The following is a 16,329-nucleotide window of genomic DNA, read 5'->3' as shown; positions in this document are numbered from 1 at the left end:
CAGAGTTGAGTGTTACTTAAATTAAGTATATGTAACTTTTGCTTCATGCTATAAATAATTAAAATGCTTTTCCAAATAATATCTGTGCAACAAATTTTTACTTCTGTTTTAGTCTACTAAATATTGTAATTGATTGAAATTGCTAATATATATATAGTTAGAAAATGTTTCATTCCATATTTGAAATTGCATTTTTACTCAAAAAAATTATTCGGCAGTGGTGTGTTTTTTAATTCGTTGTGCATATTTTTTCCACTACACGCGTTGCTCGTTCGATTTCGTCCTTGAATACACAGCCCACAGTTGTCTGCTTGCCTACTGTTGGGCACTACTGTTGCTACCACCTTTGCCGCCATAAATTTTATCAAATTCGTTATGGTAATCGCCATAATGGGATTTGCCACACAAGCCACTGTTTTTCATACGGCTTTGCAAATCTTTTTTTTTTTTTTTAATTTTCACTTTATTTTACTAATTTGTTTATTCTACATCATCTATTACTTAGCGGCCGCTGCAAAATAAAAGCATCGGCTTTATTAATTTGCTAAAAGCCCTGAAATTACATACACTTTAGTGGTATTGCTTGAAAAATGCGAGTGCCTAAAAGTAGGCTATGACATTAAATCACATGGCTGTACGAGATTGTGTGAAATTAAATTTTCATACACCGAAAGGAGATAAAAGCAAAGCAAGAGAAAAATAAAAAGCACTCTCACTTTCGTTTTGTGCATTTTCATTCACAGAAGTTGTTACTTTGCAGAGCGACACACGCGCTGTTTTGCCTAAAGGCATGCTATGCTCGAGTGGAATTTCTGCTGTGTAACATCCACTATCCAGTGTAGCATGAACAGGTCCTTCTAGTGAACTCGACTGTGTCAGGAGTCGGTCTACACGTTGTCTATGTAGGGAAGCTCGTACATTTAAACACCTTTTATATTTATGTTGAATATTATTTAGTGCGGTTTATAAAGGCATTGGTAGATGGGTAATTTCGTAAAAATAAATTGGTATAGCACTGCTCCTGGCCTTCCTTTTCGGCTGTTGGTGCTATTAAACTCTTCTATAATTATATTTCGACGAACACACCAATTTTGCATTGTCATAAAAGTGTTAAAGTCCCTTAACTTTGCTTGTTTTTGTAAAGATTTCATTTGAGACCATGCATTCAATATATGACACAATATTTGTGTTGCAAATGCTTGTCGCGCCTAGTGGTATGCTAATTTGTTTTTGCGCTCAGAAGAGAATTCACTAAAAAGTTCAAATTTGAAAAAATAATATTAAAATATAACAGCATATACAAAGAAAAGCAACAGCAAATACAAAAAACAAGTACATAAAAATTGCGGAAGAATATTCATTCGTGCACTGTCTGTTCAACGTGTTCCTCTTAAGTCTTGCTCGGTATTTGGCACTTCAATTTCAGTTTCAGCTCTGCTTTTTCTTCTTCGTTTTATGCTGCTTTGCTACCCTCCGGCGGCATGCTGATGTTTGTTTGTTTTACTTAATTTAATAAACTGTGGCAAACATGCTTTCCGTAACGGAGACAACGCTTAAAAGTAGGCAACATGGAAAATATATAGAAAAATAAATAAAAAAAGCCATTAATAAACACATCTGCTGTCACACACACACACATTAATTTCATATTAAACCTTGATCTTGTTATTTTTGTAAAATACTGTGAGACTCTTTGTTGAGAATTGAGTTAAATATTTCTTCAAAGTCGTCGGTAATATAATAATGCAAGCAGGCAAAAACATTTACTGCCTACCTTAAGGCGTGGGTTTTTAATACTCATACTCCATACTTAAACTACAATAATAACTCGAAATGCTTACATATGTATAAGCGGTTAAATGCGTACATGCGCTTGTGGGCATATTTTCACCTAAATTTATGCATCTACATACGAAGATTTATTCAAAAATCACAGACTCGTGTATGCCCTTAGGTGACTTTAATTAAATTTTAACATTTTATCATTTTCTGCTTGACAAATTCAATGGAAATTGATACTGTATGCATGTATGTATGTATATGTGGGGTATATGTAGATGTGTTATTAAATTAATTTGTAATTTTCTACAATAAATAATGGAATTCGGTTGATTGAAGTAAATTCACCAAATTCTGGACAATATGAAACAGTTAATAGCTTTCAATTGAAGCTGCGTTGGAAAAAAAAACATTGAAGTTTAAATTATTTAAGCTTAAGGCATAGCTCAAGGCGCTATGAGCAATAGTTACAGGTTATTTAGGTGTTTATTTGTAGAAGGAGAGTATTTTTTTAAGAACACAAAGCTTATTGGCCTAATTTTGCTACTGAGACAACATTATGTTTACAAGAAGCTGACACAGTTCTTCAATGGGAACTGTACTGCACACTACATACATACGTATACCATATAAGTAAATCAACGAACTCTTACAGTATAAAAAATATAAAATACTTTTATTAGCTAACTTCCGCCAATATCAACGCAGTAAGTGCTCAAATGTACATCTTTAAGTGTTTTAAAATTCTTTGCATACTTAAGGGTGTCCAAGATCAAGACGATAAATGCTATTATATCAAGCATACCTACAGGCGCATTCTGGTTGCTTCATTATGACATGTGAATATAATGCTCAAGTGGCTCGAGGTTTTATACATATATGCAATTTGTTTTGGTTATTAACGTCTTGTTAGCGTAATTTTCCAATTTATATATGTATACATATATAGCGCTTGTTGCAAGTTCTTGGTGCGCGTAACGGATATGTGACAACAGTTAGCTGCTGGTGCCATGCTAATGACATGGCGAAATAACCCGCAGATGAAAGGGCATGTTGCACGACAGCCGCTGGCTGACCATTAGCTGCAGAAGCAGCTACTTACCACGACACATTACATAAATCAGCGCACTGTCAAGTTTGGAATATACTTTTTAGAGTTACATAACGCATCCCGTTCCCCTATTTCATTCAAGAGCCGTTTTTTCAACGCAGAGATAATTTTTTCCGCACCCCTTGCTTGTTTATGAACTACGTGACTCACACAGCAAACAGCGGAGAGTAGAGAAGTGCCGCAAAAAAGCGCTGTGCATACAAAGTTATGATTTATTTAAAAGCGCGCCCGCATTCACGGAACATTCAGCGCTGCAGGCCACACACAACAGCTGCTGGCGGGGTTCTGCCGACATGTCAACAGCAACAAAAACAGTGTAGGTTGTTGCAGCCTTGTTTTCACTGGAAATAAAAAAAAAATTAAAACGAAATAGAAAATAAATAAAATCAAAACATGCAAAAACCGCTAGCATATATTTGCAACAGCAGTGCAGGGCGCACAGAAAACTAATGGTGGCCAGGGCGTGTGCGCAAACAAGCAGATAAGCTTAACACGTACCACTACAAGCTAATACAACGACTACAACTATGCTAAGGAAGTAAAAAATAATATGAGTAAACAAAATGTAACGGCTGTTGTTGCCTGTGGGCACTGATGGCATGTCTCTTCGTGGACTTGCGGTTCCTGCGAATAAGATAAATGAACTGAGCATGTCATCATTAGATAAGAGAACGCGCACAAAACCAAATGGAAGCGCCTGTAATCTCGTAATGCTGAAATTTCAAAACCGGGGAAGGCGGCATTCTGTTTTCATATGAAAGCAGGAAACTTTTTCAGCCAAGACACCCTGAAGAATGATGAAATAATGACCACAGCGACTGCAGTCAAGTCATAAATATTACAAAATAATAAAGCCGCAGCGTGAAGATGACTGCCCTGCCAGATTTGTGGTGGACGCTTGGTTTTTAGTGCACCCCTCACCAAAGCAAAAAAACGCATTTGCTGTTTTTTCGGTTCTTTAAAACACATTTTTTCTTAGTACAGATTCAACGGATATGCTCATAAGAATATAACACGGCAAAAGTGGCAACACTACACAAAAATATTTTTATACTCGAAATTGTATACCTATATTGTGATAATTATTTGAGCAATAGATTTCATTGAATTACAAGTTTCCTCCTGGGGGTAGGGAGGACCCCCTTGGTGCAGGGGGGGAACCGAATATACCCGCGGTAAGGCATGCCTGTCGTAAGAGGCGACTAAGATCCTGGGCGCCAGTCCAGAGTTGTGTGGAAACTCAACTGGTAGTAACTTCGGTTACAAGGTCTTACCAGAGACTTTAACCTGGTACCACGGGGAGCAGTAAGCCCTTGGAGGTAAAACTCCAATCTGCTCATTGGGTTTGGCCCTTTGTGGAGATTCGTGGTGGCTGTGGTTAAAACCCAAATCGCGGGAAGAACTGACTTTGTCAGTTCAAATGTGGAGTTGCATTGCAACCTGGCGCCGTGCACATAGTACGGAAGAGGTTTTAGATGGGCCTCGAACCCTACCAAGGTGGTTAGTGTGTCCATGCCACACTGCCGATTGGTACTGAAAATCGTTACCCAATTTTCAGGGCGCTGATCGACGCATTGTATTGATCCGTTGTGCTTCTGAGCACCGTGGATTTAGGCCTTCGCAGGTAGGATCCCACGTAAAACACTCTCGACTGTTGAATTACAAATTGTATACAGGTGGCAACCTGCTTCAAAAATATTACCAACTTTCTTAAACCCATTCTGCTAATAGTTCACTTTATCTTATATATGTACTTTTGATTTAAAAGTTTGGGATATTTGACAACCTTCGAGTATTATGCGGACCCAGATCAAAAAAATCGGTTCAGCCTCTACTACGGTGGCGATCTGTATACCGCAAACGTAGTCGATTTATGTCGTCGAGTCTGGTTGCCTGGTAGTTTGCCGCATCGCTTTTATTAAGTTATGAAAGCCACAAACGGTATTAAAGTTATGATTAGTTATGAGCAAAGAATGTAAAACCAAAGGCAATGTGTGTAGACTTCGCTTGTAGCTGCAAAAAAATTAAAGTTCGTACGCGCCCTAACCAAGGTAAATGTAAATCGCCATGCTCATGCAGCTTTTTTGCATAACGGTAAAGCGCAACTGAAGCGCTGATTAAATTATATACCGCTTCCATGCCAGTTACTGAGCATCGCGCGGTGAGAGAGAGGCCACAAAGTGCTAGTGCCCAGTGTTGATCGCGTTCCCGGCGCATAATTCCATGCTGAGCGATGGACTAAGTGTTGGGTAGCGTGGCAAATTGATTGAGTAGGCTAAGCACGAAGGTTGCGACTTACCACTTTTTCTTTTTTGCAACAAGCCGCTTGGTTGCTTGCTTGCGGCTTCATGCCGTTTTGGTTTAATTGAAAATTATGATTGCACCTCGAGTACATGTAATACATACATACAACAACGGGGTGGTGTCTGGCAATCGAAGAGGAAATGAGCAAAGTTTTTAGAAGAAACTTGTAGACTTAGAGGAAAGTTGCTGATGCCGCATAATTGCTATTTGCATTTTGTCTAATTAATTTATAGAAACGTGGCAAGTAACGCGCAAAGAAGAGTTGCATAAGCTATTATTTCGTGAACCATTTATTGATCAGTAAACGAACTGCCATTAGGCAGGTCCATCATCGAGTTTAAATAGTAGCCATTTTGGCTTTTTAGAAAGCAGGGTATACGTTAGAACTACTATTTTACCACCATCATTAGGGTTTTAGTATTTTGATGGAGCTATTGACACTTCGATTTGACATTGTCAAAGCAAAGAACGCGGTGACAGATCAAATAGTATCAAGGAATGAACCCGATCAGAGATTTTTATGGTTAAATATTGTCTTTCAGTAATAAGCTTGGGCTTGTATCTTATGGTGAGGTCCCAACTAGGCGGGAATATTTGCATAATACATGCTAGAAATATATATTCTTGCTCATAAGCCGGATGAGAATTTCATATAAATGCTACTGAACGAGTGAATTGTGGGAATGAGATAAAGCCATACGGCTTATAAATAAAAAAACATACGGTATGTGCAGCGTGTGTGACAATATTTTTTATTTGACTGTTTGTCTTAATCCCAATTAGATTGATGTAGGCCAATATATCCTTTCATACAAGATCGGCCTACTGCCACTTGACGCGCGTGTACACTTGAGAACTCAAGCACCTTCAATGCACTCGAGTGCCGTTGCTGCAATCCCGCTCGCTGCTTAATGCACAGTCCGCAAACCGCAAAGAGAAAATATTTACAAAGGCCACCGAGAGGCCGCTGTCGGGACATTGCATTGCTGCGCATGACGTAGCGTATCAATATTTGTGCATGTGAAATGTTTTCTCTCCACGACCCACTTAAACTGGACGCTGTTTGCGGTGGCTTGTTGGCTCTTAACCATTCTTCAGTGACCTCGGTGCATTATTGCCCATATCAGTGCTTTTTATAGAATTTCGCGCATGTGGCTCAAGATATACCATTGTGTTTGGAAGAGTAGGTTTCCGGCGACTTCATGATTCAATAAATATACCTTATTAACGATGTATGAAATGAAAGAGAAGTTGATTAAATGTGTGAAGATATGGTAAGGCAAGACGCTGTGCAAGCATGCCACAAATTAAGAAGTGCAAAATTGCTTTTTCGCCATCATTTATTCTCGAGCAAATAGTTATTGCACACACACTTGTAATTTGCAAGACAATTGAGGCAAATATCAGCAATTTTCTGGTTTGGTTTCTCTGTAAAAAATTTAAATTTGTCCATCGTTTTTGCTATTTGTATTCTCGGACCATATTTGCCTTTGCCAATGCCCTTAAAGGTTCTCTACTATTTCTTTTCTTTTCTCTTTTCCCTTTTTTTTTTATTTTTTTTTTTTTTTGACAATCGCTATTATCCCGCAAACGTTTGTTTTCCTTAACCCTCTCCTTACCACAGTGCACCTACACCTGACTGCGGCCAAATCTAGTTGGCTGGCATCTGCTTTCGATGGCTCGCGGTGTTCCACTTTATTTATGGCAGCCATTCTATTGCTTATCTACTTTTTTATTGCCGTTATTGGTTATTTGTATCTGGCTTGCTTTTATTGCCTCGGTCTTGTTGATTATTTATCGGTGTTTTCGTTGGTGAACAGTGGCCGGGAAAATTTCTCGCAGCCGGGGAGTTTTGAAATCTGTGCGAGAGTTTTCAGCATTTTTGGAACATTTTTATTTTCAACTTCTTGTTATGTTATGCGGCTAATTTATTCACTTTCCTTTTACTTTTTATTAGTATTTCTCTATATGTGAAATTGCTTTCATATGTTTTCCCCGAAATTTTGTTTATTTGTCGTTCACCACTTGAGCATATCCGGTGGCGGACCACAACAGCATTAGCCTACAACGACACAAACAACTATTGTTGCATTAAGTTCCCACCGCTTCCATTTTTTTCGTTACAATTTCGTTTGACTTCTCGCAGCTACTTTTGTGGTTTACCGTAATCGCACATATGCGCTTTCCTTTTTCAACAAATATTAAAAAAAATATCTGCGTTTTTTGCCAACCATTTGACATTTGCAATCATAGCTGTTTGGCGTTTCACAACAATAATTTGAAGTGAAAACCGGATGTGAGAATGAAACCTTGTTTGTTCTATTTTTGGGGTAGTATTTAGGAGCATAGTTAGTTTTGCACTGAGATTTGCTTTACTGCACAGGCTTTTCTACATTTTCGCAAAAACCGCATAACCCACTACAATTGAAAGTTTATAGCTGTCAGCGTATGACATTTGCTTTGACGCACTTTTTGCGGCACTCGCGGTTTTCAGCTCAACTCCGAATGCAAATGTATGCTCACAGTATGCTTAGTGCGACCAAAAAAGCGGCGAACCAATTTCATGATTTTTTTCTTGTTTTTCTGCGTTTTAATCCACGCCATCGCTATTGATTCAGAAGTGATTCGAGCTTGCCGTGCTAATATTTTTGGTATTTTTGCTGCACTGATCTGGCCTGCCGCAGCGACCAGACTCGGGTACTTTTCTAGTTGCTAAATTCCTACCTACATACTATATGTGACCTGGTCTACGGAAAGGGGGCTTAGGTGTCAAAAAACCAATTTTTTTTTTAACAGCTGTTTCCCAGAAAACTAGTTTTCGCACGTTAGCTCTCTTTTCGTAGACCAGGTCACATACATATATGCTTCCCTAAGTACTCTGCGAAAAAAATATTTTTGCGCCATGAATTTACGGAGCATTTTTAAATCAATTTAGTGGCTAGTGCACTATCTAGTTTGGATGATTAGCACAGTTTTGAGATACGAGGGCTGCTATATACATATATTTCTGGCCTAATAATGAAAATAAGAATATTTATCAACGAAAATGTTTTTTTTTTGTTTTTTTTTCAATGGATTTGGCTCGTCTTGGAAGACCCACACGGTCGATTGCTGTTTTGTTTCGGGCTCATACGCATAGATCCATGATTCGTCACCTGCGACGATCTTATAAACGTCTTTTGAAGCACCGCGATCGTATTTTTTCAGCATTTCTTTACACCAATCCACACGAGCCTTTTTTTGAGCGATTGTCAAATTGCCCGGGATCCAACGAGAACAAACCTTTTTTACGGCCAGGTGTTCATGCAATATCGAATGTATGCTGGTGGGAGAAATGCATAGGCATGTCTCTATCTGAAGGTATGTTACATGACGATCTTGCATTATCAGTTCATGTACGGCATCGATGTTTTCTGGCACAACGGCTGTTTTTGGACGACCTTCACGGAATTCGTCTTTGAGCGAGCGTTGGCCACGATTGAATTCGTTGTAACAGTTTTTCACAGTTCTATAGGATGGTGCTTCTTAGCCATACAAAGATTTTAGTTCATCGATGCACTCTTGTCGTGATAATCCACGTCGAAAGTTGTGAAAAATGATCGCACGAAAATGTTCACGAGTTAATTCCATTTTTTGGCCGAGATGAATTTTTTAATTCCCTGTAAATAAAACAATTCACGATTAAATGACAAAACGTGCTGAGTGATGTTATGCTAAAAAATGTCAAACTTTCCAATGGAAATGTCAGATTGCACCTGGCAACACTTAGTGTTGTCTAGTACAGAAATATATATAGCAGCCTATGTAAACTTGGAATATGGAACTAACGGAAGCTATGCTTCTGAAGCTGCTGATATTTTTTAAGTAACAAATCTCGCCTAAAATAAAGTTAATAGCCTGTTAGCCCAGTACCCTCAGTTTGCTAATGCTAGCACTCGCTGCTGATTTATTTGCATGCTTTTAGCAATTGCTTTTATTAGTTCTTATTGAGTTTTACTCGTATTAACCGAATCCGGAATTAATTTAGTAGAAAAATGTTAGAAAAACTATTGATAACCGATTGATAAAAAAATTAAATAATAACTTTTGTAGTGTAATATGAAAATATGAAAAAATTAGCAGAAAATGTTTTCAGACTATTTTGTATTATTTATATTTCAACGTGTGCCTGCCACAAATTAATGTACCATATGTCCATACATAGATATGTGTGTTAACTATAACAATGCGCATAAAAGATGTGGCATATTTCAGTGCCAATTAAACTAAATCCAGTTAAATGAACAACGAGAGCAAAAAGGTACAAGCTGCAATAATTATTTACTGGCGATAAATGCAAAAAACCGCAGAAGTGTTTACAAATATTTATTGGCCCAATTTCGTGGTGATTGTTATTAATTTACAATGAAAATGCCAGATTATAAGCTACAATCAAGCGGTCATTGAAGTTTTAATTGAAATATTCAAAACAAAAACCGAAACGAATGGAGTTGAAAATTTACGCTGCAAAAACTAGCGCCAAAAATTAAATATATTAAAAACGAACTAAAGCCAATTACAATTTATTTAGTCAAAATTGTTGCAGTTGTGGCGAATAGGATTTAATTTGTTGCAGCTTTAGCTAATGCGCCTAAAATTCCAATAGCAACAGTAACAGCAGCTTTGTGCGTGTGCATGTGTGTGTGAACGTCATATTTTTTCTAATGCCTTTGTTTTTCATCTACAACGTATTCTTAGTTCACAACAACAATTGCAAAATTCAACAATTAGGCGCGAAAAATGAGCTTGTGGCGTGTGTGTGTATGAGCGCATTGGCATAATTTGTGCTATGCATGTCTCACATACATACATACATACATATATACATGCACACACGCACTGCCGCGCTTATTTGCAGATAGTGGTCGTATAAAACAATTTACATTAAATTTTGATTTATCATTTTTCACACAGTCACACATTTATATAACCATGTACGAGCGTATACAATGTAATACTTATATAGAACATCGAGCGCTTAAACAATTGCAGCACTCAGACTCAACCCACCACATTAAGGCTTATATAATTTGTTCGCTACATATGTAGTAGCATTGTTTATTTCAATCTTTGTGTTGAGCGCGCTAATTGTAATTTCCATTTTATATAAGCAATAGTGCGTTTTCGGTTTTTTATTGCCGACTTTTAGGCGATATTTTTTATTGTGCATTTTTTGCTGATTTGCTTGCCTGACTAATTGCGAAATCATGTCATCTAACAGTTTACTGCTAGCCGCAATCCGTGGCTTGTGTTGGCTGGTGTTGCCACCTGTTTCGAATTTCAATTTAATTTGCATATCCTTCATTTATTGTTTGTTTTTAGTAACTAATTGCCGGAAATACTTTGAAATTTTACATTTGACTTTCAAATCGTGCATTAAGGGGCACACCTAGTGTAATGGCCTAAAGAAAGGTGATTTCTGGGAATTTTTATTAAATCTTTTAAATGGCTGTAACTCAAAAACTGTTTCAGATATCGATTTGACATTTTAGTATGTTATTTTTAAAGGTATAACCTATCGAAATATGAAAAAAATGAGTTTTTGAAAATTTCACACTAGGTTATTTTCAGTCAAAAAATTAAAAAATACCTTAACAAAAAAAGTGAAATTTGCAAGTGACATTTTTTACATTAAAGGTTGTACCCCACTGAAATTTATGTGTTTCAGGCATATTTGCAGCAATACTTGCAATATTTACCAACAAATAAATATCTACACAATTTTAGTTATGTTTTCATTTCTTTCGGTTATTAAAAGCAGCAAATTTTAATTAAAAATCACTCAATCTCCATTTTAGCAATGCAGGACGCATTTCTTTCATTAACCTTTAGAAGAAATTGGGAGAAGGCAAAAAAATACTGAAATAATTGCAATGCTTTAGGCCGCTCGAATTTATCATCCAATTTCATGTCAGCGCAAGCAATGTACCGTTTATATCACTTGCTGCTGGCTAATAAAACTCAATACTGAATTCAACAGCTGCTACTGTTGCCATTGTGAGTGCATTTATTTTGGAATTTTATATCCAAATAATTTTACTATTTTCCGTTTCATTAATTTTAACCAATTGAGAGAGATTACTAGACTCAATTATATTGACTATTTTGAAGTTTAAAAAAAATGCTCCCGATTATCCAATTTGTTGCGCTGTACATGCAGTGGTGTGTGTGCGTGTGCATTCACTTGAAATTTATTCACTAAAAACCTTTATCGATTATTTATTATTTATGATCTCTTGTGCTATTGTGATTTATGTGAAATTTATTGTTCTCAAATTGTCTAAAATTAATATTTTGTAAGTGGCGGATTACTTGTTACTTGTATGTGTGTGTGTATATGCTGTGTCGGAATATTTGCTAAAAAAAAGTGATTGCCAGTTTTTATAATCAATATGTAAATAGCGAAGCAATTCGCAAGTTCATTGATAATTGTCTTAACATTAGAGGACCACAGGGCGTATGATGAATGCAGAAAATTATACACTCTGAATATCGGTTTTTGGTGGAAAAACAGTTAAAAAATATTAGAAATAATTTGAAAAAAAAAACATATTACGAAATGATTCAAAATATTGTGATTATTATGAATAACTTACCGTATTGCCATCTTTATAATATATGTATTTATTTTTAAACTTGCACTTAATAAAAAAAGTTGATGCTTTGAGTCAATAAAAATATTTTGAACGTGAAAAAGAAGGCAAACACGTCTTGGCCTGAATGTTATTTACTTTATTTTTATTATGTTTTATTTCTATATTTTGAGAATGCTTACACCTTTGACAGTTACCATAGCGTAACGTAACGGCAGTTCAAAAAGCGTAAAGCAATTCTTCTGTATTAAAAATTTTTGAAAATTTAAAAACTATAATCCTTCGGAATTACATAACCAAACTCCAGTAAGGAGATCGAACAGTGGCCAGTAATAACTTTCCTACGTTTACCACCCGCCGCACTTTACAATTTTTCAATTTAATTATATTTTCTTTCTTTATGATATTTCGCTTTTAATTGTTGCCTGGCAACAACGCAGCGCCCTTCACTTGCTTAAGAGAGAACGGGGGCGGAGTTTTTAACGCACTGCATTTTTATTGCATTCCGCCGATTCTAAAGGCTGTCAGCTGCCTTTATTAATTTTAATTAAGCTTTTTGACATTTTACTTACGCAAACAATTGCTTGTAACAAACAACATACTCCACGTACTTACACACATAGCATAAAATGAGCGCGAGCAGTAACAAGTGAGCGCACGCTGCCGGAACTGTGTCAGCGATGGTCTCTTTCGTGTATTACATGCATGCTGTTGCTGTTGTTTTTAGGCATGCCATCGTCATGCAATGCAATTGCGCCCAACACCCGACACCCCGCCAACGCATATTTACTTTGTGTCGCGCTTGCAGACGCTCGCTTCACCTTTGTTGTTGGTCACCCGCAAGCAAGCGTGTGTTGTTGTATTCTTTGCTGTTGTATTTGCAAGCATACTTTGATCTTCGCCCTGCGTTTGGTCCTTTGCCTTTCCTTTGCTCATTGTGTACGATGGCGGACATCATTGACAGCTAGATGGCCGCCGCCGCGGTTGCTGTCCATTTTCCTCACCGCTCTTGGCGCTTACTTATGCTGCTCTGCTTCCCACTTATTCTGCCGTCATTTGTGCTAATGAGTGAGACGTAGTCGTTGTTTATTGTTGTTGGAAATCGCATTTAAGGCTGACGCCGGCTTGTCTTCGTGCATGCCTTGCGCACGTGGCAGAGTTCTTTCAGTGCTGTGGATGCGCTTTGCTGCTTCCAATAGTGTTGTGACCGGCGCCTTGCTGTCACAGTCAACGCATTTATTTCTTTGTATTGTCATCGTCATAATGGGTGTCTTGCTCCTGGAAAAAAATCCTGTTAAATGACATCGTCATGACCGATATTTGCTTCGGCGACATTATCGATGGTGGCGTGTAAACGTGTGAACTTGTCATTCCTGACGAGCGTCTCATTTATGCCATTCCTTTCTGTAAATGCTGTGATAGTTTTGCGGCGCTGAGCCTCAACACTTTTGTCATTTTTTGTTTCATGTATTGTTGTTGACTCAGCAGATTACTCGTTATAATCGTGAAAATACGTGGTAAGAACTATCAAAGTGATGAGGCAACATTTATTTATTGTTTTGAGCTCTCTCCTGTGGTATAGGAAAGTTAACATTTCCTTCCAAAAACAAAACTTGGTTTACAGCGGCCTTTAATTGAGAAAAGTGAGCTCTCATTGCTCCCTCTAGATTAGACTGCGACAGGTGATAATCTCTCGTGAACTGCGCTACCTCTCCAACTCAAACCTACCAAATTTATTAATTTTTATTATTTTTATATATTGAAGACTATTTCTTTTATAAAAGTAATTTTTTTTCGTTTCAGGTAAGAAGTGATGAAACCTGAGCGCTGAGGTAAGACAGTGTTGAAATTGAACTTGATGTTTTCAGTAGAATCTCGTATCAACCAGAGGCTTTTTTATCCCAAAAAATAGTTTAAGATAAGCAAGTAACAACATTCCAGTAAAACATTTCTATTCACAAGACGATCTGCGGTAGTCAATAGCCAATGGCCGGAGAAGCCCTAAGCATGCTGTATTTAGTATAAAGAGTATATATTTTAAAGCGGGAGACCTTTTCTTTTTATACTCTCGCAACAAAGTTGCTAAGGAGAGTATTATAGTTTTGTTCACATAACGGTTGTTTGTAAGTCCTAAAACTAAAAGAGTCAGATATAGGGTTATATATACCAAAGTGATCAGGGTGACGAGTAGAGTTGAAATCCGGATGTCTGTCTGTCCGTCCGTCCGTCCGTGCAAGCTGTAACTTGAGTAAAAATTGAGATATCATGATGAAACTTGGTACACGTATTTCGAGGCTCCATAACAAGGTTAAGTTCGAAGATGGGCAAAATCGGCCCCCTCCCACACCCACAAAATGGCGGAAACCGAAAACCTATAAAGTGTCATAACTAAGCCATAAATAAAGATATTAAAGTGAAATTTAGCAAAAAGGATCGCATTAGGGAGGGGCATATTTGGACGTAATTTTTTTGGAAAAGTGGGTGTGGCCCCGCCCCCTACTAAGTTTTTTGTATATATCTCGGAAACTACTATAGCTATGTCAACCAAACTCTATAGAGTCGTTTCTTCCAGGCATTTTCATATACAGTTCAAAAATGGAAGAAATCGGATAATAACCACGCTCACCTCCCATACAAAGGTTATGTTGAAAATCTCTAAAAGTGCGTTAACCGACTAACAAAAAACGTCAGAAACACTAAATTTTACGGAAGAAATGGCAGAAGAAAGCTGCACCTAGACTTTTTCGAAAAATTGAAAATGGGCGTGGCGTCGCCCACTTATGGACCAAAAACCATATCTCAAGAACTACTCGACCGATTTCAATGAAATTCGCTATATAATATTTTCTTAACACCCTGATGACATGTACGAAATATGGGTGAAATCGGTTCACAACCACGCCTTCTTCCAATATAACGCTATTTTGAATTCCATCTGATGCCTTCTCTGTATAATAGTTATATACATTAGGAACCAATGATGATAGGTAAATGACGGATAATGAAATCTCGATTATCACTTTATCATGCGAGAGTATAAAATGTTCGGTTACACCCGAACTTAGCCCTTTCTTATTTGTTTATTTTTAATACTAAAGCATTACTATGTGTGTTATGAAAAAAAAAACCAGAGATGGGCAGAGACTTAACATCTGTTCAATGAGCGTAAGTCATCGAAGACGAACAAACAACGATTTACCCTAACATTAACAAACGATGAGCGCGAAAAACCAGCGCTATCCATGAGACAAAGTGCTTGTTCGACTCCTGCAAGTAGACTGATTCTATTCAATCGTTGATTTGACCCACAGTAAGCGCACTTGCACAAAGTCATTTGGACTGCGGTCGTGCCTGCCTGTAAGCATGAGCAAGGAGCTTACTACTTAAACAGTAACGCCGCATTCCAGTCTGAAGCAATGCATTTCCCTACATAAAACTTCCATTATTGTTAAACTCGTTCTTATTTAACCAAGTGTATGCAGCTTATTTTGAAAAACCTTAAGACTTTAGTTGTGTCTTCAAAGGCATTTGTTCATTTGTATCTCATAAATGCTGATGACATGTTGAATATTAGAAGTCTATTTTAATATTTTAAGATCTATAGCGAGTTGGTGTGTCCTCCACGATGTCAACTTTTAAAAAGTATATTGAATCACTAGATTTCAATTAAGGTTTCGATTAAGATTTCAATTTCAATACGCTTGTGTGTAGTTGTTTCGATTCTTGAATAATGACTTTCCTACACAAATTTTCCATAGAATTTTCCACATTCCCACAACAATTGACTTCGAGCTGCAATTCCTTTCTTGCTTTTTTGCTGTAAAACACTCGCGTGTAATTCCGCTTTTCCATTTCACTGCAGAAGCCATTGGACTTCACGTTGATGAGTTTGCTCTGCTGATGAAAATTGTTCGAGTGTAGGCAAATATGCTCAGCTTCCCGCGTCAACCGCGCTAACTAGTCGCTCGCAGTTCGTTGTGAAGCGCTGTGGCGGTGTAAATGAGCGGGCATTGGCGCACAAGTGTGCTTGGGAATTTGATTTCAAGTGACAGTGCACACATGGTGAAACTTTTATTTTCTTCCCCTTCCCTCTTCCCTAACAGTTGCTGAAATGTGAGCTGTGAATGCAAATATGCATCACGAATATGTGATATGTGGGTGCGCGCGTGTGTGTATGTGTGTGTGTGTAATGTAAGTGAGTTTTTCCCATTCAAATAAGTTTGCGTCAATATGCTAACGGAAGTATAATTAACGCATTCTCGTGAATCGAAATAGTTTTTCTCATAATAAATTTCAACTTCAATTGGAATGCACAAACACGCACATATGTATACGCGTCCATAAACGTAAGGTTTGCATGCTTGCATGTGAGAACTCTCAAACGAAAACTAAATTAAAAACTTGCATGCTCACGTATACATATATATATATATATACACATACATACTCCCAGATGTGAAATGAGTATAAAATTTTTTGCAAACTTTTTAAAGTGCCGCGTAT

At 37.4% G+C, this 16,329-nt stretch overlaps 1 protein-coding gene across 3 annotated transcripts in view; it reads left to right on the top strand.

Moving 5' to 3' along the window:
- The window catches only part of LOC105229647 (furin-like protease 1), a 298,513-nt gene that overhangs the window by 104,716 nt on the left and 177,468 nt on the right, over positions 1–16,329 (top strand). The window contains exon 2 of one of the 3 annotated variants that reach the window (XM_049448291.1): positions 13,630–13,658. The exons of the other annotated variants lie outside the window; for them this stretch is intronic. The gene's annotated coding sequence lies outside the window, so the exon portion shown is untranslated. The remainder of the gene's footprint in view (positions 1–13,629; positions 13,659–16,329) is intronic. 3 annotated transcript variants of the gene reach the window in all.

Source organism: Bactrocera dorsalis, chromosome 2 (assembly GCF_023373825.1).
Source record: "Bactrocera dorsalis isolate Fly_Bdor chromosome 2, ASM2337382v1, whole genome shotgun sequence".
In the NCBI taxonomy this organism is placed as follows: Eukaryota; Metazoa; Arthropoda; class Insecta; order Diptera; family Tephritidae; genus Bactrocera; species Bactrocera dorsalis.
The sequence above is the reverse complement of the archived record's forward strand: the minus strand, read 5'-3'. Positions and strand labels throughout refer to the sequence as shown.